Source organism: Felis catus, chromosome D4 (assembly GCF_018350175.1).
Source record: "Felis catus isolate Fca126 chromosome D4, F.catus_Fca126_mat1.0, whole genome shotgun sequence".
Taxonomy (NCBI): domain Eukaryota; kingdom Metazoa; phylum Chordata; class Mammalia; order Carnivora; family Felidae; genus Felis; species Felis catus.
In genome coordinates, this window is record NC_058380.1 from 77,692,274 (window position 1) to 77,718,384 (window position 26,111).

The window sequence follows — 26,111 nt, forward strand, 5'->3', positions numbered from 1 at the left end:
ACCCTCACCCTTGGCTTTTCTCCCTCTGACTCTGCCTCTGGGCATGTCTACAGTCGCTTCCAGCTCTGCCTGTGGAGTGCCCCTCAGGTGTGAAACATTCACTCTCTAGCCATAAGGGAGCTGTGAAAACAGAGGATATTAAATATTTATCAGGATCATCTATTTTGACCTTTCTTTTTCGTAAAACTTACTGGCAGGACAGCAAGGGAGTGTAGAGGGTGATGTTGTGTGAGTGGCTGCAGAATAGCATGCTAACTTCAGAGTCAGGCAGAACTGGCTTCATTCCCCGCCACAGCCAGTTACCAAATTACATAGATCAAGTCATTTAAACCCGCCAAGACTCATCTTGTTTGTCTGTAAAATGAAGATAATAATAATAATAATAATAATACCTACCTAGGATTGTCATGAGGATTAGATGAAATTGTATTTATAAAGCTTTGCACAGTTCCTGGTGTGTGTCTTTAGTAATTAGTAATTCTTATTTTTATTTCCTCTTTTCTTCTCTGTATTACTATATTCTTTTGCTTCATAAAAAAATTTTTAAAGTTTATTTTTAAGTAATCTCTACACCCAATGTGGGGCCCAAACTCACGACCCTGAGATCAAGAGTCGCCACCTCTTCTGACTGAGCCAGTCAGGTACCCCTATATTCTTTTTTTCTTAAAGCAATGTATAATTCATGTTCCAAAAAATTTGATATTTTAAAGTGATCCAGTGTTTTTTTTAGTATAGTCACAAGGTTGCGAATCACCATTACTATCTAATTCTAAAACATTTCAGGGCGCCTGGGTGGCGCAGTCGGTTAAGCGTCCGACTTCAGCCAGGTCACGATCTCGCGGTCCGGGAGTTCGAGCCCCGCGTCAGGCTCTGGGCTGATGGCTCAGAGCCTGGAGCCTGTTTCCGATTCTGTGTCTCCCTCTCTCTCTGCCCCTCCCCCGTTCATGCTCTGTCTCTCTCTGTCCCCCCAAAAAATAAATAAACGTTGAAAAAAAAATTTTAATTCTAAAACATTTCATTATCTACCCCTCAAAGAAACTTCATGGCTATTAGTAGACATTCTTCCTTTCTTCTTCCCTTTAGCCCCTGGCCACCATGCATCAATCTACTTTCTGTCTCTATGGATTTGTCTGTTCTGGATCTGTCATAGAAATGGAAGTCTATAATATGTGGCCTTTTGTTTCTGGCTTCTTTCGCATAGCATAATATCTTCAAGGTTCATTCATATTGTAGCATGTATCCGTACCTCATTTCTTGTTAGTGTCTGAATACTATTCCATTGTATGGATATACCACATTTTCCATATCCGTGACTATATTCTTAAGTCACAGAATTCACTTAGAGGAATGCTTAAGAAATCACAGATAACCATTTACATTCAGATCCCCAAAGTAGATTACCTTAGACCTAACATTGAGAGATGTCATTGCATGTTGCTTAAGATCACAGACTCTGGAGCCAGATGCCTGCATTTAAAAGCCAGCTTTACTGCATCTGATCTGCATGATTTCAGGCAAGTAATTTTAATTTCTTTCTGCCCTAATTTTCCCATTTTTAAAATGGTGATAATAATACCTCTTATGCAGGTTTATTATGAGGACAATATTAGACTTCTTCTAATGCAGGGGTGTGTTCACTTTTTCCTCATTCTTTGTGTGAGAAATGATAGACTGATTTTCTGGGAATTATTCCCTCCTACGTCAATGGAAAATTAACCCCAGTCATCAGTCTTTACCATTTTACTATAGGTAAGTATCAGTGCCAGGCATCATCTGCTACACTGTAAACACAGCAGTGAGAGAAAATAGTTCTTTTTTGAAGATGATTGTATACCTAAGACCATGCTGACCAATTCAGAGGGACTGGGATTTTAAATATTGTCTAACATGTCTTCATTGGCCCCATTTTGACCTCAAGCAATTAAAAAAAATAATAAAGCTATTTTTAAGTAGTCCAAGAGGACAGCCATCAATAATATGGGGTAGTGACTGACCAAATTTGAATATATTTATATCTTCAACTACATCTACCCATCTATCTATTTTTCTGCCACCACAGCTTTCTTTGGAACCAATTGTTGAAATCTGCTGAAATCAATTGAAAAAGTTATTATGCAGGAGTGCAAGAGTTGTGTAGAACCCTCCTGCGTGATGGATTCTAACGTGGGCCCCATTCATCCCCTTTCTTTTCAGCATCTTGTTCTGTTGGTCTGGATCACCAGAATGGGAGTAGGTATCCTGAAGATCGATTGACTGCAATCAGCCATGGAGGAAGCAGTCACCTGTTAAATTTAGATTTCTTGAATCTGCCAGGATTCTGACACAATGATAAACAGCCACCATTTCTGGTAAAGGTTGGGAAAGCTCACTCATTCACTGTTAATTGCTTTGTGGTACTGAACCATAAAAATGGCAGCAAATCAGTCCACAGCAACACCCAATCATGTAGAGATGGCCACCCATCTTGATGACATTAAGGTCATTTCATCCATCTCCAGAGTGTTGGCTAATTGGCTACTACCAGTCTTAGGATACAGCTTTTTGAGTGACTGAGGACCTGTGGGAACATCTTAGAAAATCACTTACAGGAGAAATTATTTTATTTGTCACTATTGCTAGAGTCCTATAGGAAAGGAAGGCACTCAGGTTCTTTATTTTCACCTTTTGATTCTTTATTTTCACCCTTTCTGTGTTCTTCCCAAGGAGAAGAAATAGCAATATAATTAATCAGATTTCAGGTCATTGACTGGGCCATGCTGGCTAGTGGGCATGAAGACTCAGTGTCATTAAAATATCCAGAAATAGTCATTTTTCTCTTTGTATCTGCACCCTCCCCATCTTTTCAAGGCATAGAATCATATTGGTAAGATAGAACACCTAAGATTGGATTTGGAGGGCAAAATAGAGGAATTGTAAGCTTTGACCTGAAAACAGTGTTTCCATATGTTCAAGTTCTGCTCATTAGAATGTGGTCAGAGCTCCAGCTAGCAATAAAGTGTTATATTGCTTACCATTTGAAAATATTTTATACACAGATATTTCCTTCAAGAACTTTATTATAGAGGTATCTGGAAGGCTCAGTTGGTTGAGCGTCTGACCCTTGATCTCAGCTCAGGTCACGATCCCAGAGTCATGGGATTGAGCCCCATGGCGGGCTCTGCCCTGAGCATGGAGCCTTCTTGAGATTCTCTCTCTCCCCCTGCCCCTCTCCCACATATACACGCTGTCTCTCTCTCTCTCAGAATAAAAAAAAAAAATGTTAAAAAAAAGAACTTTATTATAAAGGATTTCTGTGGTATCAGAGAATGCTGAATTATTTCCAAATTCTTTGACATAATACCTTTAAATGGCATTGCCACCACTACCTCCCATCCGTACCATTTTATCCTTATTTCCCTAAAGCTAGCCTCTTGGGAAATGGCACTAGACCATTCTACAGTGAGTGATACTGTAATTTTCTTTCATATGGATTATAAAACCTTGTGCCAGAAGAAAATGTGAATTTAGTCAAAAATGGTTAAATAATGATAATAATATAATGGGCAAAAAAGACTGAATACCTACTTTGTGTTAATCATGATTGTAGCAACTGGGATGATAATAGTGAGCAAAACTAATAATCTCTGCTCTCCTGGAGCTTAAGTTTTGGTGGGGTGGATAGATAAGTAATTGAATAAGTAGAATATTTAACATGATATATGACAAGGGCTACAGACAAAAATTTAGTGGATGAAGGGACTAGGATATTTTGAGTTAAGGAGGGAATGGAATGTCTTAAATATGGTTTTTGAGGAAGGCCTCGGTCACAAGATAACATATGAATATAAAGATCCAAAGGAGGGACTAGGAGAACCGCATGATCTCTCTGGCAGAGGTAATGGCAAATAAAAAGTCCTGAGGGCTTCTGGCACATTTGAGAAATTTGAGTTGTTGTCAGAATCAAGTCTGGAGGAGAAGAACAGAGGATAGAGTTAGAGGGGAATCAGGAGACAGACTATAAAGGGAGCATTCTGGGCAGAATCTAGTTCAGATGCTGTTCATTCAATTTTATTGAAGCCTATTTTACATACAACAAAATGCACCTATTTTGAATTCACAATTCCATGAGTTTTGACAAATGTATGCATTCATGTAACCTCCAGCATAACTATGACATGAAATATTTCCATCATCCCCAAAATGTCCCTCATGTCCCCTCTCCCAGATGAAGCACATCCGATCTGCCTTCTGTCATGATAGTTTTGCCTTTTCTGGAATGTTTTCTACAGAATATAATCTTTTATGTCAGGCTCTCTTCACTTAGCAGTAAAAAGGAATGAGCCCACAACAATGTGAATTAATCTCAAATGTGTCATGCTGAGTGATATTTTATGGGAAAAATAGGCTAAAATCTGTGTATCTCTTTATTCGTTGGTGGACTTTTGGGTTGTTTCCACTATAGGGCTATTAAAAATTAAAATGTAGCAGACATTTGGGTAAAGTTTTGTGGACATATGTATTTTAATTTTTGTTTCAGGTAAACACCTAGAAGTGGCATTGCTGGTTTATGTGCTATGTATATTCTTAGCTCTATAGAAAATTGTCAAACTGTTTCCCAAAATGGATGTACCATGTTTGCATTCCTGCTAACAGTGTTTGTAACTTCCAGTTGCTCCGCAACCTTAAGAACATTTGATATTGTCAATGTTTTACAGTTTAGCCACGTGAGTGTCTGGTGGTGTCTCGTGTGTTTTCAATGTGCATTTTTATGATAACTAACGATGTTAAAAGTCATTTTTCATATGTTTATTGGTAATTTGTATATTTTTGTGAAGATTGTGTTCAGATTCATTTTTTAGCTTTTAGTGAGTGGGTTTTTATATTATAAAGTGTTGGAGCACCTGGGTGGCTCAGTTGGTTGAGCATCTGACTTTTGATACTGGCTCGGGTCATGATCCCAGAGTTGTGGGATCAAGTCCCATGTCAGGTTCTACGCTGGGCATGGAGCCTGCTTAAGATTCACTCTCTTTCTCTCTCTCTCTCCTTTTCTCTCTCTCTCTTTCTCTTCCTCCTCCCTGCCCCTTTTCCCTACTCCTGCACTTTTCTCTCTCTCTCTCTCCTAGATAGATAGATAGATAGATAGATAGATAGATAGATAGATAGATAGATAAGGGGCGCCCAGGTGGCTCAGTCAGTTAAGTGTCTGACTCTGGATTTCAGCTCAGGTCATGATCTCATGGTTCCTGAGTTTTAGCCCTTACATCAGACTCCAAGCTGGCAGTGTGCAGCCTGCTTGGGATTCTCTCTCTCTCCTCTCTTTCCTTGTCTCTCCTCCTCCTCTTCCTCAAAATAAATAGTTAAAAAAAATTTTATATGTAAAAGCTCTACATATATTTTGGATATCAGTCCTTTGTGTGCGGACTACCTTTTTCTTACTGGTGTATTTTCAAGAAGACACATTTTAAATTTTGATGAAGTCTGATTTATCAATGTTTTTAGGGTTTGTGCATTTTTGTTTTATCTATGAAATTATTTTCTATAGATTTGGAAAGTTTTTCTTCTAGAAATTCATAATTTTAGCCTTTGTATTTAGCTCGATGATCCATTGCAAAGTTTCGTTTTGTTTTTGATAGATGATGTGAGGTAAGGTCTAAGATTTTTCCATATCAATATCTGGTATTTAAGCAGTGTTTGTTGGAAATAATATATTTTCTTTACTTAAATGTTTCAGCAATTTTCTGAAAATTGCCCTGCCACATACGTGTATATCTCTGTTCTGCTCCAGTCTCTACATCTGTGTTTGTAGACCTCACACCATCTTATAGTCATTTAAGGATGAGTCTTGAAATCAGATAGTGTTAGATTTTGAAATTTTGTTTTTAATTTTCAGGATGATTTTAGCTATCTTTGTTTTTAATTTCCAATATAAATTTAACATTGGTTTGCCAATTTCTACAAAATGGCCTGCTGAGATTTTAGTCAAGTTTGCATGAAGACAACAGATAAATTTGAGGTTTTTAATGTCTCCACAATATTATGTCTTCTAACCCATTATTGCTGTATATTTCTCCATTTATTTAAATCCTCTTTAGAGTTTCTCAGAAATCTTCTGTTTTTTATTGTGTGGGTCTTAAATGGATCCCAACATTTTAAAGTTTTATTTACAGGGTATTGCAATATGGTATCTTTTCAATTCCAATTTTTTTTTTTTTTTTTTTTTACCAGTATATAGAAAGACTTACGGGGTTAGATGCTGATTTTGTATCTTGTTGTTTGCTAAAATCCTTTCATGGTTCTAGTAGTTTTTAAAACCTTTTCTTTTTGGGGTGCCTGGGTGGCTCAGTCAGTTGAACATCCAATTCTTGGTTTTGGCTCAGTTCATGATCTCACATTTCATGGATTCAAGCCCCACTTTGGTCTCTACAGTGACAGTGCAGAGCCTGCTTGGGATTCGCTCTTTCTCTCTCTCTTTCCCTCCCCGGCTTTCTGTCTCTCTCTCAAAATAAATAAATAAACATTAAAAAAATGAAAACAAATAAACATTTTTCTTCTTTTACTGGAGTGGATAACCACTGAAACAATGGTGCAGAGAAGTGGTGAGGACCCACTGTTTATATATGTTCTAAACCTCATACTATATTATTATTTTTGCTGTAATTTTTTCAAAAGTTTATATACTTAGAGAGAGAGAGAGAGAGAGAGAGAGAGAGCAGTCAGGGGAGGGACAGAGAGGAAGAGAGAGAGAGAATCCCAGTCCCAAGCAGGCTCCACACTGCCAGCTTGGAGCTGACATGGGCTCAAACTCACTAACTGTTAGATCATGACCTGAGCCGAAATCAAGAGTCAGATGCTTAACCGACTAAGCCACCCAGATGCCCCTTGCTTTAAAATTAATTGTATTTAAAATAGAGTTAACACTAAATATCTTTGTTATTTACCATTTCTGTTCTATTCACTCCTTTTTATTGGTCCATGTTCCCATCTGGTATCCTTTCTCCTCTGTCAGAGGAACTACCTTTAACAATTATATTGGAGCATGTTTGTAGGTGGCAAATTTTCTCAGCTTCTGCTAACAGAACTCTTTGTTTTCATAAGGTATAGAATTTTAGGTTAATTTTTGTTTTCTTTCAGGGTTTTAAAGATATCATTGTGCTGTCCTGTGGCTTCTCTAATGTTGGCAGTCATTCTCACTTCTGCAAGTAACGTGGTGTATTTCCTTTGTTATTTTAAATATTTTTCTCTTCATCACTGCTTTTCAACATTTTGAATATGATGTGCTTTGGTGTCATTCTTTTTGTTTTTCTCCTTTGACGGGTTTGTTGAGATTTCTGGATCTCTGTATTTATTATTTTTGCCAAATTAAAAAAAAATGAACTAGTTATTCCCACCCATAATCTTCTCCTTCTTACTCTTTCTTTCTCCTTACTCAGTTTTAATTACCATGCTTGTTATTATTTTGTAGGATACTGATGCTCTGTTTATTTTGTTTTCAAACTCTTTGCCCTTTGTGCTTTAGTTCAGATAGTTTTTCTTGCTCTATCTTTTAATTCACTGATTTGTCTTCTGGTATTAGGCCAAGTTGATGAATATTTTTAAGTGTTTATTTAAAAAACATTTTAAATGAGGCAGGAAGAGAGGGAGACACAGAATTCAAAGGAGGCTCCAGGCTCTGAGCTGTCAGCACAGAGCCCGACATGGGGCTTGAACTCATGAACTGGAAGATCATGACCTAAGCTGAAATTGGATGTTTAACCTACCGAGCCACCCAGGCGCATGTATATTTTTTTATTTTTTATTTTTTATTTTTTTGAGAGAGAAAAAGGGAGTATACACATGAGCTGGGGAGGGACAGAGGGAGAGAGAGAATCTTGAGCAGGCTCCACACCAAGCCCTGTATGGAGCTCCATTTCACGACTGTGAGTACATGACCAGAGCCAAAATCAAGAGTTGGTTGCTTAACTGACTGAGCCATCCATGTGCCCATTGGTGAATATTTCATTTCAGATAATGATTCTGTCTTTATATATTCTTCTGATTCCTTGGGCACATTTATAAAATTTATACTAGCTAAATTAAGAGTTCTTCTCTTTTGGTTCCATCACCTCTTGCCATTCTGAGTCTTTTTTGTTGTTGACCATTTTCTTCTGGTTCTATGTCACTTTTTCCTGCTTTTTTTGTATGTAAGTTTTGATTTCCTGCCAAATATGAATTTTACATTGCTGAGGGCTGAATTCTGTTTTTTTTTCTTAAAGAATGCTGAACATCATTTGGTCCAAAATTTTATTTGTGGATCAGCTCAATAATTTTGAAGCCCATTTTAAACCTCTTTCCCCCCCCTCCACCAAATCTAGAGTAGTCTTTACCTCAGAGCCAGGGGTCGTGTTGGGGTCCTTCACTGAATGACTTTTGTATTCACTGAAGTCTTTCTGTTTAGGCTGGTGGAATATTAAATGATCCCTAACCTTGTATGAGATTAAGGAATTTTTAAGCTTATAGCTCTCAGGTTTTTTTTTTTTTTTTATTTTTGGCAGTTGCCCTTGTCATATGGCTTTATGAAATTGCATCCTGCACATGTGCAGATCAGTACTCAGTCCAGACTCCAAGAGTCTTCTATGTTGATTTTTGGAGTTTTTGCTTTGCTTAGCTCTCTCCCCCTTAAACTTATTCACTGAAAATTCTAGCTGTCTCACTCTCCCTGAACTCTGTCCCCCCACCTCAGTGATTCCACTGGACTTAGCTTGCATATTGGCCTGAAAATCTCCTCTGGGTAGAAAGTCTGGATGATCATAGATCACACCTTGTTGGTTTCTCTTCTCAGGTGTCATAACCTATACTGCTTGCTTGTCCAATGTCTGAAACAAATTGCTTCATATATTATATCCAGTTTTCTGGTAGTTTAGAGTGGGAGGGAATATTCTGTAGCAGTTACTCCCTCATAGGTGAAAGTAGGAATCCCTCAATCTACTTCAGATTTTACCACAGGAAAAAAACCATTTGAACGCGTTAGTATTTAGCATTGACATTTGCAGGGTATGATTGATGGCTTTAATGGTCTCATCCTGTCCTAACATGCTGCCTTTATAACTCCCTCCCATGGCTCAGTGCACAAACAGAACAGAAATGTGATGAGTTGCTACCGGCGTGGTTGGTTTTAAGGTAGTGATACTCCACATTCCCCGGAGAGGAATGTTGGTAGAAGAAAGCAGGAAACTGTCAGGTAGTTTGGTCCATGCATATGAACAAGTAAGGCAGTGCTGAAGTTTTTGACAATAAGGAGAAGGAAGAATTCATTGTGACTTGTAGGTATAAGCTTAATGACCTTCAAATGCCTGATTGTGTTTGCCAATACCATACTCTAAGACTTCCTAAAGGATGGGGGCGCCTGGGTGGCTCAGTCGGTTAAGCGTCCAACTTCGGCTCAGGTCATGATCTCACCGTCCATGAGTTTGAGCCCTGCGTCGGGCTCTGTGCTGACAGCTCAGAGCCTGGAGCCTGTTTCAGATTCTGTGTCTCCCTCTCTCTCTGACCCTCCCCCGTTCATGCTCTGTCTCTCTCTGTCCCAAAAATAAATAAACGTTAAAAAAAAATTTAATAATAATAAAAAAAAAGGACTTCCTAAAGGATGTTGTGGAAGTCTGATAGACTATGCTCTTGGGTTCTGCCCACAGCTGGATGGCCAGTATCACTTCACATTATGTATCAGTACCACCTTGGCACATGTGGTAGTGATCAGAATATGGACAAAATGGGAGGAAGTATGGAACCTACTCCTGCTCAAAAGTATTACCATAACAAGCCAATTCAGTTTCTCACCCTCAGTTTCTCCATCTATGTAAGAGACATAAAATTGCTTTCCTTAACTAACTTTAGAATCATTTATTTTTTTTAAATGACAAGAATATGTAAGTCTTATAAGCTGTAAAGGAATGTGTAAGATACAATATTAGAAATAAGGTAATATAAGTACATAGTGCTTTGAAATATACATTTGTGGGGAGCCTGGATGGATCAGTCAGTTAAGAGTCAGACTTGGGCTCAAGCCATGATCTCATGGTTTGTGGGTCAGAGCCTCACATTGGGCTCTGTGCTGACAGCTCAGAGCCTCGAGCCTGCTTCAGATTGTGTGTCTCCCTCTCTCTCTGCCCCTGTCCTGCTCACGCGCTCGCTCTCTCTCTCTCTCTCTCTCTCTCAAAAATAAATAAAAACATTATTTTTTTTAAATATACATTTGTTTTATCTGTTATTAAATGTATTTTCTTTTGGAATGTTTCTCTTGGTCTCCAAATGTTTCTACAAACTCAGAGTAGTTGACTGTGGTTTCTGAAGATGTCATATTGAGATGTTGAAATGAAGATGTCATATTGACAGAGTAAATGGAACACATATGTGTATGTGCATGTGTGTGTGTGCATATTTATATGTGTGTGTGTGTCTGTATTTCCCAACTGAAATTACCTAAACTTCCAATAAAAGAAATATCCATAATAATCAGCAGATTCTCTAAAAATAGTAAAATTATAAGGTGAAAAATACAGTCAAAATATATTTACAGCTAATCTAAAATTAGCAGTAGTTGCTTAGAAAGAGACCTGTTCCAACAGAGAAATATCCTGGAGGAATGAGTTGATGATTTTCAACTATCTTAACTCCCCTTGTGTTTCGTAGGGGGGAAAAAAAAGAGTGAAATTGAGCATCAGTGTTCACTTCTTTTGGATCTGGGGCACAAATATTTTTTTTTGGACATAAATATATGATAATGAAGACAAGGAAGAATTCCTTCCTGTTGGGACCTTTTTTTGTATGTATGGCCACTGGACTAGGAAGAGTCATAGCACAATGTGACAGGGCAAAGATCATGTAAAGGTCAGTAGAGCTAAGTCAGATGCCAATTCCGCCACTTGTTAATCCTGTGACTGTGGTTAGGACAGCCTCTGCTTCTGGACTAATTTTCTTGTTTGTCTGGAAATTGGAAGGGATATTCTAGATGTTTTAACCTCTCTTCCTATACCCAAGACAACCTTATCAGAGGAGTTCCTGCGAAACACTTACTCAAAAGAATCTTTCCCAAGACACCTAACATTCTGAGAGTTTGGAATTATCCCTCTGGATTCAACACTGATGATAACAAACATCTTTGAAGTTTAAATATACCAGGCATGCCCCCAATGCTACTTATACCTTAGTGTGTGTTTGTTAATCAGTCCCCTTTACTTTATAACGAAGGATACAGAATGGCACAAATACCATGTGAACTTAAGTTTGTCAGAAATTTGCAATCTTCCACCTCTAATACATATAAAACATAAAGTCCTGGGTTTATATATCATTGGAATGTCATCACAGAGTTGGTTCGGATTCACCGCAATGCAATTCCTGAGTGGATGTCTTCATTGAGGAAAATGTGGTCTGGATATGAAAGGCCCTGATAAAATAGCTGTTAGGAAACAAGGAAGCTCAGGCAACAGTCAAGATGACACGAGGTGAAGCTGCTTCTATAAAGCATATAAATTAGGGCTCTGCGTGGCTTAGGATGACACTAAATCTTCAGGTATAATGCTTTACTAAGTGGTGAGGAAGAACCAACATCACCCAGGTCCTGAGCAGTTAAGTTTAGATATCAGTTAACATAATAACATTTCATTATAATAACTTATTTTGTAAGTTTCTTACCACGAGATGTAACTCTGATTCACATGTCTGAACTATGGTAGGTTATTAAAAAATATAGCTGTTGAATTGAAGAAAACATAGCAGGCCAGCTGGAAGGCTCAAAGCCATAATCTGAAAGTTTATCTCGCCCAAGGGAAGGGGAATTTCCTGTTATTTTCACATCTTGAGTACTTAGTTGTTTATAACATGTAGTATAGAAGAGCAACTCTGAAGGAAGTCAAATTCTGTAGTTGACATCAGGTAAAAAATAAAATCTTCACAGTATATTTAAAGTCTGACCATCTCTCTTCACCTCCACAGCAACCACCTTTGTCTGTGTCATGAACACATCTAGTCTGAATAATGGCAAAATACTGTAGTAGCCGCCTGTCTCTCTACCCTTTTCATAGTAGCCAGAGTGATCCTATTAAAATAAAAATCAGACATTGAGACACCCCTTCCCAAAGCCCTCCAATAGCTTCCTTTCCTACTCTGAGGAGCTAACTGCCTACAAAGCCACGTTTAATCTGGCTGCCGCTTCCTCCTCTGATCTCATCCTCAACTTCTCTCTCCTTGCTCACACACTTCAGCCAGCAGGTCTGCCCTGCTTGATGTCCCTCAGGCATACCAGAGAGATGCCCTGTGCTCTACTTTACCTGGAATGCTCTTCCCCTAAATTACCCCATCTCTCACGCACCTCTGTGGGGTGTTCATTCACCCCACTGGACTTTCCCAAACCATTTATTTAGAATTGCTACATCCCCAAAACCCCCAATCCCCTTTTCCTGCTTAATTTTTCCCCATAGCACCTTTGCTTTCTAAACGTGCATTTTAAACATTTTTTGGTCTTCCTTCAATAGACAATAAAGTACATCAAGAACGTGGATTTTTGAGGGTACCTGGGTGGCTCAGTCGGTTAAGTGTCTGACTCTTGATTTGGGCTCAGGTCATGATCTCATAGTTCGTGAGATTGAGCCCCAGGTCGAGCTCTGTCCTGAAGGTGTGAAGCCTGCTTGGGATTCTCACTCTCTCTCTCTCTCTCTCTCTCTCTCTCTCTCTCTCTCCCTCTCTCTCTCTCTTTCTCTTTCACTTTCTGTCTACCCCTCCCCTGCTCGTGCGCACTCTCTAAATAAATAAATAAACAAACTTTAAAAAAACACGGGATTTTGTCTACTTTTATTAAGTTGGGGCTCTGGTATCTAGAAAATGACTAACCGATGAATGATACATAATAAATATGTTTTAAATAAATGGGGCATTGGAAGGGGAAAAGGAAGGAACAGAAAGAGGAAGAAATGAAGAACAGCTTGTGCCTGGAATGAGCACATTAAATTACTCTTAAGAGGAGGAAGCTTTGCCTGGGAACATAAATTGCAACTCTGATTGGGCCAGCACCCTTTGAGGGCATAGCCGGTGCCTCAAGTCAGGGGTTAAGTGACTTGCTGGAGATCCCTCAGTAATTTAGCAGCAGAGCTGGGCCTAGAGCCAGCACACATGCTCATGTCCACCAGGCTGCCCATCCATGCTTGAGGCTCACGGACTTAAGAGTGAACGATCATTTGCCAGCTTCTGGATTTTTCTTTTCCTGATCATGCATTTGCATTTTAGAGATAGGAAACTATAGAAATTCATGTTTAAAAGCTCTATGAGCACAAAGTAATAATTAAAACAGAATTTTCTGTTCAGAGACTTAACCCTTTATTTCTTATAATCAAAAGGGCCTTTTATGCCCCTTCTGTATTGGTATCCACATTTAATAGTGAGTTGAAGGAACAAATCAGCTACTACAGATTATGTACCCACAACTCTAAGGCACTAAGAAGTATACAGACTAACTATGTGGCATGTTTCTTGGTCTTACTGTCTCACTGATTAGGTAAAAATAATATAAAATTTAAAACTTAGAAAAAATAGGGTATACCTTCATTACTTACACCCCTCCTGCAAAATACCATTAGCATATAGTGTTTTCTCCAAGAAAACCTTTTAGATTGAATACTATTATGAGGGCAGGGGTGGCAAGAAAGAACTCTATTTTCATGTTGTCTGGAGACGGAGTGAGAGTAGGTGAAAAAAGTGAAAATAAAATCTTTTTAGAACCATCAGTTATTAATTATGGAAGGGACCATGGAGTCCCCCTCTTTACCCACCAGCACTCTATTCTAGAAGTGCAGAAATAGGAACTTGGAACAATGACTCATCTATTTTCTCATACATTATGACCAAATTGGGGTCAGTACCCAGATCACATGATTCCCAGTTTGGAACCATTCCCCTGTTTTGCACTATTTCCATAAACTAAACTGAATTTATTGAAAAATCAAAATTCAGTGTTACATTCGAATAAAATTTGGAGGGGCCACAGAGAAGAGCTAAATATACGTGTTCAGTGATATAATGGTATATACTCAACCTAAAGAAGTCAAGCAATGAAAGAAGGTACTTTTGTCAAGAGAATGTATCCAGGTTGAGTACAGAAACTGTTTTCTCATGAACTATATTGCCTCCAGACCTAGAATGTATAATAATCACCGATGTTGATAATTTATTAGAGATAACTGGATTGAGAAACCTTAATTAATACAATGTTGAATGGTTATGGAATCAGTTGGAGGCATTCGGTCCTTCCAAGAAGTAACACTGTTTTGCTGACATTTTACTGGTGAAGAAATTGAATCTCCCAGTATTACAGAACTTTAAGGGGTTTCATCTGAATATGAATCCAGGTCTGATTCCAAAGCCCAACCTCTATTAAAAAAGACACTAGCTGTCTTAGCAAGGATACACTAGGGGCAGGGGTGCCTGAGTGGCTCAGTCGGTTAAGCAACCGACTTCAGCTCAGGTCGTGATCTCATGATTCATGGGTTCGAGCCCTGCATCGGGCTCTGTGCTGATAGCTCAGAGCCTGTAGCCTGCTTCGGATTCTGTCTCCCTCTCTGCCCCTCCCCGGCTGGTGCTCTCTCTCTCTCTCTCTCTCTCTCTCTCTCTCTCTAATTAAAAAAAAATTAAAAAAAAAAAAAAAAAGGAAAGGATACACTAGGGAGTGAGAAAATTTATGTAAAGGGCATGGAGATTGAAATGACCGGAACATACTTAACAATTTATACCATGTAAAGTCTTTTTTTTTTTAATGTTTATTTATTTTTGAGAAAGAGAGTAAGAGAGCGTGGGAGAGAGGCAGAGGGAGGGAGACACAGGATCCGAAGCAGGCTCCATGCTGACAGCAGAGAGCCTGGTGTGGAACTTTAACTCACGAACCATAAGATCATGAATTGATCTGAGGTTGGATGCTTAACCGATGGAGCCACCTAGGCACCCCCTACCTAAAGTCTTAATGTAGGCATCACCTTCCACAAGCAGGCAAGTAACTGGAGTATCCAGCATGTATTAAGTTCTCAATGAATGTTTGTTAAATTGAGTTATAATAATGGTATAATTCTACAACTATAATAATTATAATAGCATTATAATAATACATCATAATATGACATCACTTATCCATTATCTCAGAATATTATCTCTAGATCTTGAAATGGGCTGTTAATGCTATTTATTTCCATATTTCTTACTAACCTTGAAGACTCTTGAGGGGAGACATAATGTCTTATTTTTCTCTAACTCAGGGACCAGTATAATCACTCATGGAGCAAACATTTGTTGGACAAATGAGTTCATGTCTCCAACACATATGCAGGGCAAATATTATATTTAGAAAACTGAGGCTCTGAGTGATTAGTTTCATGCCTAGTTAGCAAGCGGTGAAGTTGGTATTTGAGTTAGAAGTTTCATTGATTAACTCAGTCTTAGAGTATTTATATTGTATATTCCAGTGTACCTTGTATTACCTCTCTCATAAAAGTGAGAGCATTCCACACCCTTTTCCTTACCTATCCATTCCAGCTTCCAGTCAACTGGGTAATTAAAAAAAATATTTATTTATTTATTTATTTATTTATTTATTTATTTATTTATTTATTTTGAGAGAGAGCACAAGCAGGGGAGGAGCAGAGAGAGAAAGAGAAGATCCCAAGCCTGATGTAGGGCTCAATCTCACTACCACGCAGTCGTGACCTGGGCTGAAATCAAGAATCAGACAATTAACTGACTGAACCACCTAGGTGCCCCTTGACTGGGAAATGTCTAAAATATGCCTGGACACCACATAACATTTAATTCCTTCTCTGTCCCCTTTCCAAGTCTCCCAGGTCAAGGATTTTGCAAAGCCCCTATAATTGTCAGATAAATAAAATCACATTGCTCATAATTACCGGGGACAATTCTGTGTAATTAGATGTTAACTGTAGTGTCCCCTCTCCTTTATGACTTCAAATAAATACCTGTTCCTGTCTCAGTCTGGGAGAAAGCTTGGTTGGAAATGTAACTGCTTTGTTGCTCTCTATGTAATTAACTACCATTAAAAGCCACTAATTAGATCGTAAGTTTTAAATAAGTTGCCCTAATTACCTTTGGTACATGGTGCATTGAGTCGGGAGGGCAAGTCCTTCAGAGCCAAGAAAACTTGGCTGTGTCACTAACAGAATTAACGGGGCTATTGGGTTTCTTTTTTTCCCCCATTCATAAATGGGAAAATGAGAACATAGGGAATAGGATGGATAGAGTCAGGGGTAAGGATTGTGGGTGAAATATGTGTACCTGGGCAAAGCCAACCAGGGGCTATCTCACACTGTCTCTCTGAAAAGCACTCACTTGTGTGCAAGATGGAATGATACCAAGCTATGTCTTAAGACAGAGTGCCACATATGAAATGCTTATGTGGTGTTGAATGAACAAATGGTTGAGTAAATGAGTGGACAGAAAAATAGATTAGAAGCAACATGGCGTGATGGTAAAGAACCTCAATTTTGAAATAAAAACGATTTATAGGTTTTAATTCTAGCACGGATAAAACATAATACTATGTTTTCTCATTTGCAATAGGGGAATAATAATTTCTGACACCCAATTTATGGTGAATTAAAAATGATAACGTGAGTCTAGTATTTCTGCATACTAAGCTCTCAACAAATCCTAGCAGTGACGATGATCATGGTGACAGTGATGGTGATGATATAAAATGTGTAGTTTGGAAGTTCTCAAATGAGCCTTATACTGCAGCTATCATGTGCTTATTTTTTTTTTATTTTTTATTTTTTGTTCCCAAACACCACTGCGACAATATTAACACAGTCACCATGTTAGAGTCCATTCATAAGCAGAACAAACCTGTTTTAGAACATTTGTTAGTCCCCTGGTTAGTGCTGGAATAATCAGAGAAGAAAATACAGTCCCTACTCCTAGGAGCTCATAATCTGATGAAGCTGTGGTTGTGTAAAATTAACACCACTGACAGTATAGCAGAGGTCTTTACAAAGTATTATGTGGGAGGAAGCCCAAGCAAGAACTTCACAGAATAGATAGTATCAACGAGCCATTTATTGAATCATTTGTATCTTAATCAGAGTATTTAATATAAGGCCAAGGTCACAAGGAGCTATAACAACAATAGTGATGCGATTAGTAAGAAGAACAGCTAACATTAGTTGAGCAAGTATTATGTTCCAGAATCTAAATGCTCTATGTATACTGATTGATTACTAATTATTACAAACTTGCAAGTAGAAATAAGAAAATTGAGGTTCACAGAGATTTCACAGTGTGGTCATGTTAAAATACAAAAGTTTGCAAAATAGCACAACAGCCAATGTTCAACCTGGCATTCTGCTTACAAAACTAGAGGAATACTGCCATGGTTAGTGAGGAAAGAGTAGGAGTTTCTTTTATTTTTGGTCCAAAAATCAGAAAAGCCTAATGTTCCCATGGGTACTTTCCCTTCAGTTTCTCTTTCTGGGCATCAACATCTTTGTCCTATGAAAGTTGATTTGAAGGACTAGATGGCCTCTCTGGAGCCTTCCAACCACACATTTTTCTACTTGATTTTTTTCCTACTGCACTAAGAATTGTGTAAGCCAGGCCTTCTCATGCATGCTGAAGTTTTCCCTAAGCCAAGGCAAGTCTTCTCACACCTTCCAAAACACTTAGTATAGAGCCAAATGGAAAAGAGTGTCTCTTTCTCTCTATATAAATATATATACACACATAGGTATATATATAGTATATATATATATATACATATGTATGCACGTACATATACATATACACACACATATACATATACACACATACATATAAGTACATATGCCTGTATGTGTTTAAAGCAGTTTTAATATATAATGGAGATAGGTAACATTTTAAAAACTATCAATATCAAAATCAATCATAGCATACAACAAATAAGATTTTCCTCCCTAAACTCTCAAACTAAATGTTACCTTCCTCTGAGCATTCAGGATATCATCGGTTTATTATGCATGTATTGTTTTCATAAATACCATGTGGTTATGTTGTGTTTACTCAGTGTAGGCAAGGGAATATCTATTGAGCCTCACTTCTTTTTCAAGATGTGTGTGCATTGCCCTTGGTGTTGTTCTCTGTCCACTTGGGTTTTGGATATTTCATAACTCAGACCTATAGTTTAAGCTCATTTTTATGTTGAAGGTCAGTTTTATGCACACAACTCCTAGGTCATTGGCTAGTGTCATGTAGGTTTGCATCTACTTTGTCTATAGAGAGGTGAAAGAGGGACTTCTCCTATTTCCACTGCCTAGCACTCTAAAATTCTAAACAGATGGAGAGCATTGAAAACCTGCAATCATCAAAATTGGCTGTTAGCAGAGGTCCTGCCCATTGGTCTTGCCAAAGAGAAGTATCGCCCTGTCCCATTTTTATGTGATGTGACAATAGCTGCCTCAGGATGGGCTCCATGAGTACTCAGTTCAGGTATTTGAGAAAGAGTTGGTAGGATCTCTGAGACTGTATTTGCATTTCCCGTGGGACACAATGTAATTGCCTCAGATGGGATCAGGCATTTATTCTCAGCCCAGTGGTATTCATGCACTTGTGTAATTCCCTCCCATATACCTCGTTCCTTGCTTCTAATAAATAGCTCAACAGCCAAGTTTTATAATGCAGCTGCTCATTGTCAATTTGGCAGGTATTGGCTCTTTGCAAAGGAATCTCCAGAAAAACAAGGGAACTTCCTAGCATATCAGCTTTAAAATCTAGTTATATATCTCATGTTTGTTTACTCATTTATTCAGCAAATATGTAATGAGCACCTATTATGCATAAGGCAGTAAGCTATGTGCCAATAATTTACAGATAAAAGGCACACTTTCTGTGGCGCCTGGGTGGCTCAGTCGGTTAAGCGTCTAACTTCGGCTCAGGTCATAATCTTGCAGTTTGTGAGTCGGAGCCCTGAGTCAAGCTCTGCTGACAGCTCAGAGTCTGGAGCCTGCTTCGGATTCTGTGTGTGTCTCTCTCTCTCTGCCCCTCCCCTGCTTTCTATCTCCCAATAATAAATAAACATTAAAAAAAAAGAAAGGCACACATTCTATTTTCAGTATGTAGTTAGAGTGCACAGTGGTAAGTTCTGATGGCTCTATGTCCACGTTTTCAGTAAAGAAGATTCAGGAGTCTCCATTTGATCAAGACTGGGGTATGGGCAACAAAGGTTTTTTGAAGGAAATGAATACTGAGCTAATTCTTTTTTTTTTTTTTTTAATTTTTTTTTCAACATTTATTTTTGGGACAGAGAGACAGAGCATGAACGGGGAAGGGGCAGAGAGAGAGGGAGACACAGAATCGGAAACAGGCTCCAGGCTCCGAGCCATCAGCCCAGAGCCCGACGCGGGGCTCGAACTCACGGACTGCGAGACCGTGACCTGGCTGAAGTCGGACGCTTAACCGACTGCGCCACCCAGGCGCCCCCTGAGCTAATTCTTAAAAGAGAAAACATCCAAGCAGAGAAAGCTGTAGGGGAGACACGTCAGATGGTAGGAGAAACATTTGTAAAAGATATCAGCTGATGGTTGGTTTTGAAAATATTGGCATAAACTGGTAAGAATATAGGAAATTTTTTAAATAAAGTCCAGTCCAACATAAGCCTTTATGATACAGATGTCTATTAAATTCTTAGAGTTCTACTAAAAATTGTGAGTGGGCAGGAAATTTACCTTTGTGCTTGGTGTGTAGCTTAGAATTCAGATTGGTTTCTGAATTCTGAATTCCCCCAAATGATGAGGGAGGATTCTGAAACAGCATGGAGCTCTCAGATTGCTCTATTCCTTTTTGGTTTGGGGTAAACCTACAAAATGGCTCAAAACCTTAAATACAAAGAGATGTAGATGACTTACAATAATGCAGTGTTAGAAGAACTAAAAGGTTATAGGTTGAAAGCATGATAAGACTGCTGTTGGAGAAATAGCCATTCTTGTCCAAAGATTATTTCTGTCTAGCGTGGGGGCAGTGGGGTGGTTTCTATTTCCCAATTTTTCCCTTCCCTTAGGGACTTGGAGCAAAACCATGGGGATATTTGCAACGGTCTCTCTCTCTATTCTTTTCAAGGTCTGAATGACAAGCCAAGCGGAGAAATTGAATTTTTCACTTCTCTAAACACTTTTGGCCCCTAGGAACACTGAAAAAGGTCAAGAATTTTGAAGCACGTTCTTCCGCAGGCTACAGGATCAAAACTTCTTTTTTAAAAGGTTGTTCCAGGCCCAATGAGACAGTCAGTCGTGACGAAGAATATAAACAGTAGTTTGTGTCCTCTGTGGTGTTGTGCGCCCCTCTTGGGAGGTTTACTCTGAAGACATTTTCTCTAGAGACATTTGTTTCTCTCATTAGGGCAACAGCAGGTGGGAAAAAAATAGCTTGGAATTAACTGGGGAGTGTGGATAAAGACTCCTGCTTTCTCATATCCCCTTCCCCACATATTCAATGTTTACTTTGCTATTTTCTTCTTCTTTTCTTATAGTTGTTTTTCTCCAGTAACGCCTTTGGTTTTTTCTTAATTTTTCTAACCAGTCTCATTATTCATTTTTTCGTTTTCCTTTGTCAACCCATACGATAAGCATCCTCTAAAATACCTCACCATGATCCTCACCTCTGCTCTTCTTGCCCTGGAGTATCTCCCTCACTTTGAGTGTAAGCTGATCTTAGTGCCTCAATTCTAATAAGTGGATTATGATAAAAGTTATGGGATGTCACTTGTAAGTGGGGTTATGAAAAGAATAGGACTTCTATTTTGCTTGTCCTTTTGTGCTCTTTCTCTTGAAGCCCTTCCACTGCCTACAAAAAGGCCCACATGGCAGACACGGAATTCATGTCTCTAGCAAACAGCTGAGACCTGAGACCTTCCAACAGCTGCATGAGTGGGCTTGGAAGAAGATCCTTTCCCGCTTGAGTCTGAGAAAAGTGAAGCCTTGTTTTTGCATTTTTTATTGCAGACCCATGAGAAAGAAACCTTGTGCCAGAGGACCTAGTTAAGCCCACCTGGATTCCTGACCCACAGAAACTGTGAGATACTTTATTTATTTTAAGCCTCTAAGCTTTGGAAAATTCATTATGCAGCAATAGATAATTAATGCAACGTATGTTCTTCTGTGTTCCTCCTCCTCACTGACTCCTTTTATTGAACCCCTTTCTCTTTTTTCTTCTTTTTTCTCTTAGTTCTTAAGTATACAGACTTCAAATTTGTATGTGACATTGAACGCTCTAAGAGTCTGAATACTTTACCGTCAGTAAGCATCAAACCCAATCACGTATCTGCAAACATAATCTGCGTAATGGGAAGGTCAGCATCCCTGGCTCCCTCCCTTAAATTGTACTCTTTGATGAATATTCACTCATTTGTCATTTCAGCAAAACTATTTAATGGGCAGCTACTATCTTTAATACATCGTATCAGCTGTCATGTAGAACCCAAAAGTGAATGAGATAGGCTTCCTGACATCAAAGGTAAAATAAAAATGTACAAAATAAAGCATCCCACAAAAGGGATACTGTCAGGGGTCTTTGTAGATTAAGAGGAGGGGAGAAATGGCTTCCTGCTTGGAGGACCAGAAAAAGCTCTGTGAAGGGGGCACCCTGGACTGAATGTTGAAAGATATACTGGCTGTATATACCTGCTGAAGTTTCTGTGATGTATATACCTACTAAAGCTTCTGTGAGCTGGACCTCCACTTGAGAGCCTGTGTCTCTTACATGGCTCATAGGATCAGCTACTTAACACACAGAATCCAGTCTGAATTCTAAGCTGTATGGGTCCCCTCCACAATTCTAAGTAGTTGATTGTTTACCTTTTTGATGCTTCTCCAGCCTCACTAACCTTGTCTACTCCAGCATTTCTCAAACCTTTACTTACTTGGCTCTAATGTTAATGAAGAGAAAAGGTATAATTCTAGAAGAAAGAGACCATGCCTGATGTTCCAGGCTAAGAAGGTGGAGGTCAGAATGGGGTAGAAGACTTAGGATAATACAGTGTTAGAGTATCAAAAAATTAGTTGTTACAAAAAAAGAAAAAAAAAGACCATTGTGCACAAAACGTGATTTCTAACCATAAACCACTCCATTATTTATTTCTAACATGGCGCATCAGGGTGATTACCATTTCTCATTTTTTTTTTCCTTCCTTGGGGACTTGGAGTGAAACAGTGGAGACGTTTGAAATGTGTCCTGTGTTATTATACTCAGACCTGATTCTTTACTAACTTCATAGTATATAGATTTCTTTGGGAAATTATGGAGGTGGGGATAAGAACTTGAAGTTACCATCTGTTTCTGTCTAGGGAATAACCATATTTCTAGACATTAGAAAAAGTAAACCATCAGTGTTCTTTGGCTTCATTCTTCCAAATTGTACTTTTAATGAAAAGCATGACAGTTAAATAATTAAATTTAAGTCATGCTGTGGCCAGGTACTTCTTTCCCCCCACAGGATGCCTAATCATTTTTATTTTTACATTTTTTCCAGCTATATTGAGATATAATCGACATATCACATTGGATAAGGTTAAGGTTCACAACATGCTGGTTTAGTACACTTAATATTTGTAAAATACTTTAACATGACCATGGTCAAGTCACTTAAAAGATACCCTAGCTTTCAACATTAACTGTGAAAAATATTTGGAAAACTGAAGACTTAAAAATATTCATATTGTTGACCCAGTAATTTATACCCCTGAAAATTTGTCATAAGAAATCATTTACAGTAAGGGAACATGTTGGAAGCAGGCTACATGAATAATCAACAGTAGGAGAATGGTATTGCATATGGCGGTACATCAGCTCAATGGATTATTAAGCAGCCATTAAAATGGTAATTAGGAAGACAAACATAAATGTGAAAATGTTTATAATGTGATACGAATAAAAGAAGAGAGTGCTAAATTATATGGTAAACCATATGTACTTCATATTTGGTTATGAAGAAAAACAGGAACAGAATTTTTAAAAATCAACTATTGTGCTAGAATATATATATATTTTTTTCAAAGTTTATTTATTTAGAGAGAGAGAGTGTATGTGCGTGTGTGTGTGTGTGTGTGTGTGTGTGTGTGTGTGTGGTGGGGGAGGGGCAAAGAGAGAGAGAAGGAGAGAGAATCCCAAGCAGCTCCACACTATTAGTTCAGAGCCTGACCAGGGGCCATACATATACATATATGTATATATATACTATATATATATATATATATACTATATCTATATATCTATCTATATATATACTATACTATAGTATAGTATATATATAGATAGATAGATATATAGATATATATATATACTATACTATAGTATATATGTATAATATATGTGTATATATATATATACTATATATATATATAGTGTGAGCCTTTCCACCTCTAAATTTGGGGCCCAGCAATTTCTTGGGAGAGGTATCTTCCGTCTTGTAGACTGTTGTAGAACGTTTAACTTCTACTCCTAGTTACAAGTGGAATTTCCCCAGTTGTGACAACCAAAACTGTCTCCAGACATTGCCACATGTCCCCTGGCAGAGGATGGGGGATGCAAACTCACTTCTAGTTGAGAACCACAGTTTTAATAAAATGTCTTATTATTCTTCTAATATTTTTAAAAGAAATAATAAGTAAAAAATGAAAGTAACCATTACCCCTGACCTACCGTCCCCTTCAGCAACTTACCCAGAGAATAGTTGGAATCAGCAATGTTCTGGTTATATCAGACAAGAGAGGAGAGCATTAATGCATGATGATCTGCTCAGGGATGTCAGCAAACCCCACCATTCCTCTGAGTTCTTGCAAAATGGGGGAAAGAAATCAGTGTGTGTTATATAAGAATATCTTCTACTGACAGTGCAGAGTATTTTTATCCTGGTGGAAGTTGCCTCTGGGCTCTGAAACCTTCTGTCAGGGAGTAAAGAAAACTAATTGCAGTGAAATATCTTTTCAGGCAACCTGCCCATCACCAAATTCTATATGTAGGGGAAATGCACACTTCCTTTAGAAGATGTTTCAACGGAACTCATACCCCATAGGAATTCTTTTTAGGGCCAGGGAAACTTCTATACAGTGTAGGAACTTTAGTTCAATTCTGAAAATGTTAAAATTTCAAGGCACCATTAAGAAGTCCTCAATCTCCTAGCTTGACCCCTTATTTTATATTCAGGGTAGCTGGAAACCAAAGAAGTTAAGTCATTTGCCAGTTCAACACACCTAATTACTAGCACAGCATAAAATTAAGCGTGAGGGGGCCTGAAGTTTCTTATCCTTCAGGCAAACTTTGTCTTTAAAAGAATATTTCCCACCTCTGCAATTGTGTATCATTGGAAAGGAATCCATTCCTGGATGATGTCTTCCATGGTATTTGTCATATGGGTTGGTCTTCAAAAAAAGAATGTAAAATTCAAACATTTAGTGAATAAATATTTATTGGGTGCTGTCTACGTGCTCAATTCTATGCCACACAGTGGGTCTGGAAGACTAGAATAAATATGTTGTATACTTTTTCTGCCATTGTCATAGCCCTATATATTCTGCTGTACAAATAAAAAACATTCAGTCAATGCTGACCAGGCATCTAGAATAGAGTTAGTGTGGCCCTAGATTCTTGAGGCTCTCCATCTATACTCCTTGAAACATTTCCTCCATTCCTCCCCATCAGAAGACCTTTCAAGCTTCCCACATATTCATGGCTAAATACGTGTGTTAATGTATATGCAATAACCCAGTTGCAAAAAAATCAATACCAGGAGCATCTTAATTCAAGACAAAGGAGACTCCAGCATCTTATATAAGAATTTTAAACAGATGACAATCCCAACTGTGCAACACAGAAAAGTGTAGACCTAACAATGACTAAATACTGAAACTTCTGTTGGATGTATTCTATTTGATTGCAGGATCCTCATAGGGAATTTTTTCCTAATTCCAGGAAATGTTTGCATTGTGAACTTATAGAAAGCAGGCTTTTGAAACTGTCCAAATACTTGGATTTTTCCACAATGCCTCTGGGGTAGACAGACCAAAAGTAATTGATTTGCTAATATAACCAAACAGGGATCAAAATTCCTTCTCATTGGAAGACATGATAGGAGAAAAAAAATGAAAACAAACAAACGTGATATCCATGGACACTGGGCATCTTCCTCTTATGCTGAAGTAATGGAAAATATATAGGGCTGAGGACCAGGAAACTCTGATTCTAATTCTTATTCTATGACTCCGTGTTGCAAGACTCTTAGTCTCTTAGTACTCCTAGTTTCCTCATCTGTTTATTAGGGACTGTGCCCAATATTTAATGTGCAAGAGAAGAAGTGTTCATTGTAAGTTAATGTAATATGCTATTTGTTGGAATGTATGGCTGTAAGAACCTTACAAATGATTAGTATCAAGGAATTTTAAAGGAAAAAATATATATATATATCCATATATATATGTATATATATATTTAAAGGTAAATATATAAATATATTTATATTTAATGTTTATATATATATATATATTATATATATAATTTGGATGCACAGGTCAAATAATTGTGTCTGCAAGATGAGGATGCTGTGATATATGCGTTTAAATTATGGAGTCCTAGGTAAATAGTTCTTTATTGCAGTCAGGACACACAAACTAATTTTTAGGCCTGAAGGAAATAACTATATTTGAGAAAGGAAATATTAAAATTTGGGTTACACTTGAGTTCAGTTTCTCAGAGGCAGAGCCTGAACTGAGAATGGATGTCAAGTGACTTAATGAGGAAGACCACACTGGAGACGCCTGTAAGGGAGTAGGGGAAGCAGTCGAGGGCATGGGATTCAGCTAAGCATATGTGTGCTTTCAGCTATAATCTAACGTCAACCTGAGCCCAGAAAACCTCCAGAATATTGACTGCATCACAAAGCTAGTTTCACCTTGTGGCGAGAGTGCTGGGCTTTTTATCCAAATATCTATCAATCATGCCTTGTCTTCTGGCCACTCTCGGGAGAGATGTAACTTCCTAGTTTTCTTTAGGCAAAGTGACTCCTGTCGGCTGAAGAAAGTAAAGCAGTGGGTCGTTGGTAGCTAGTACTTCACACTGTCTGGGAAACAGTGAACCTGCCGGGTAACAGG

General features: G+C 38.2%; 1 long non-coding RNA gene across 1 annotated transcript in view; it reads left to right on the forward strand.

The window, feature by feature from the left end:
* LOC123381552 overlaps window positions 1-23,037 on the forward strand; it is a 229,735-nt gene extending 206,698 nt beyond the window's left edge. The window contains exon 4 of the long non-coding RNA XR_006588670.1: window positions 20,973-23,037. This is a non-coding gene — a long non-coding RNA (uncharacterized LOC123381552). The remainder of the gene's footprint in view (window positions 1-20,972) is intronic.
* Window positions 23,038-26,111: the final 3,074 nt, after the last annotated feature.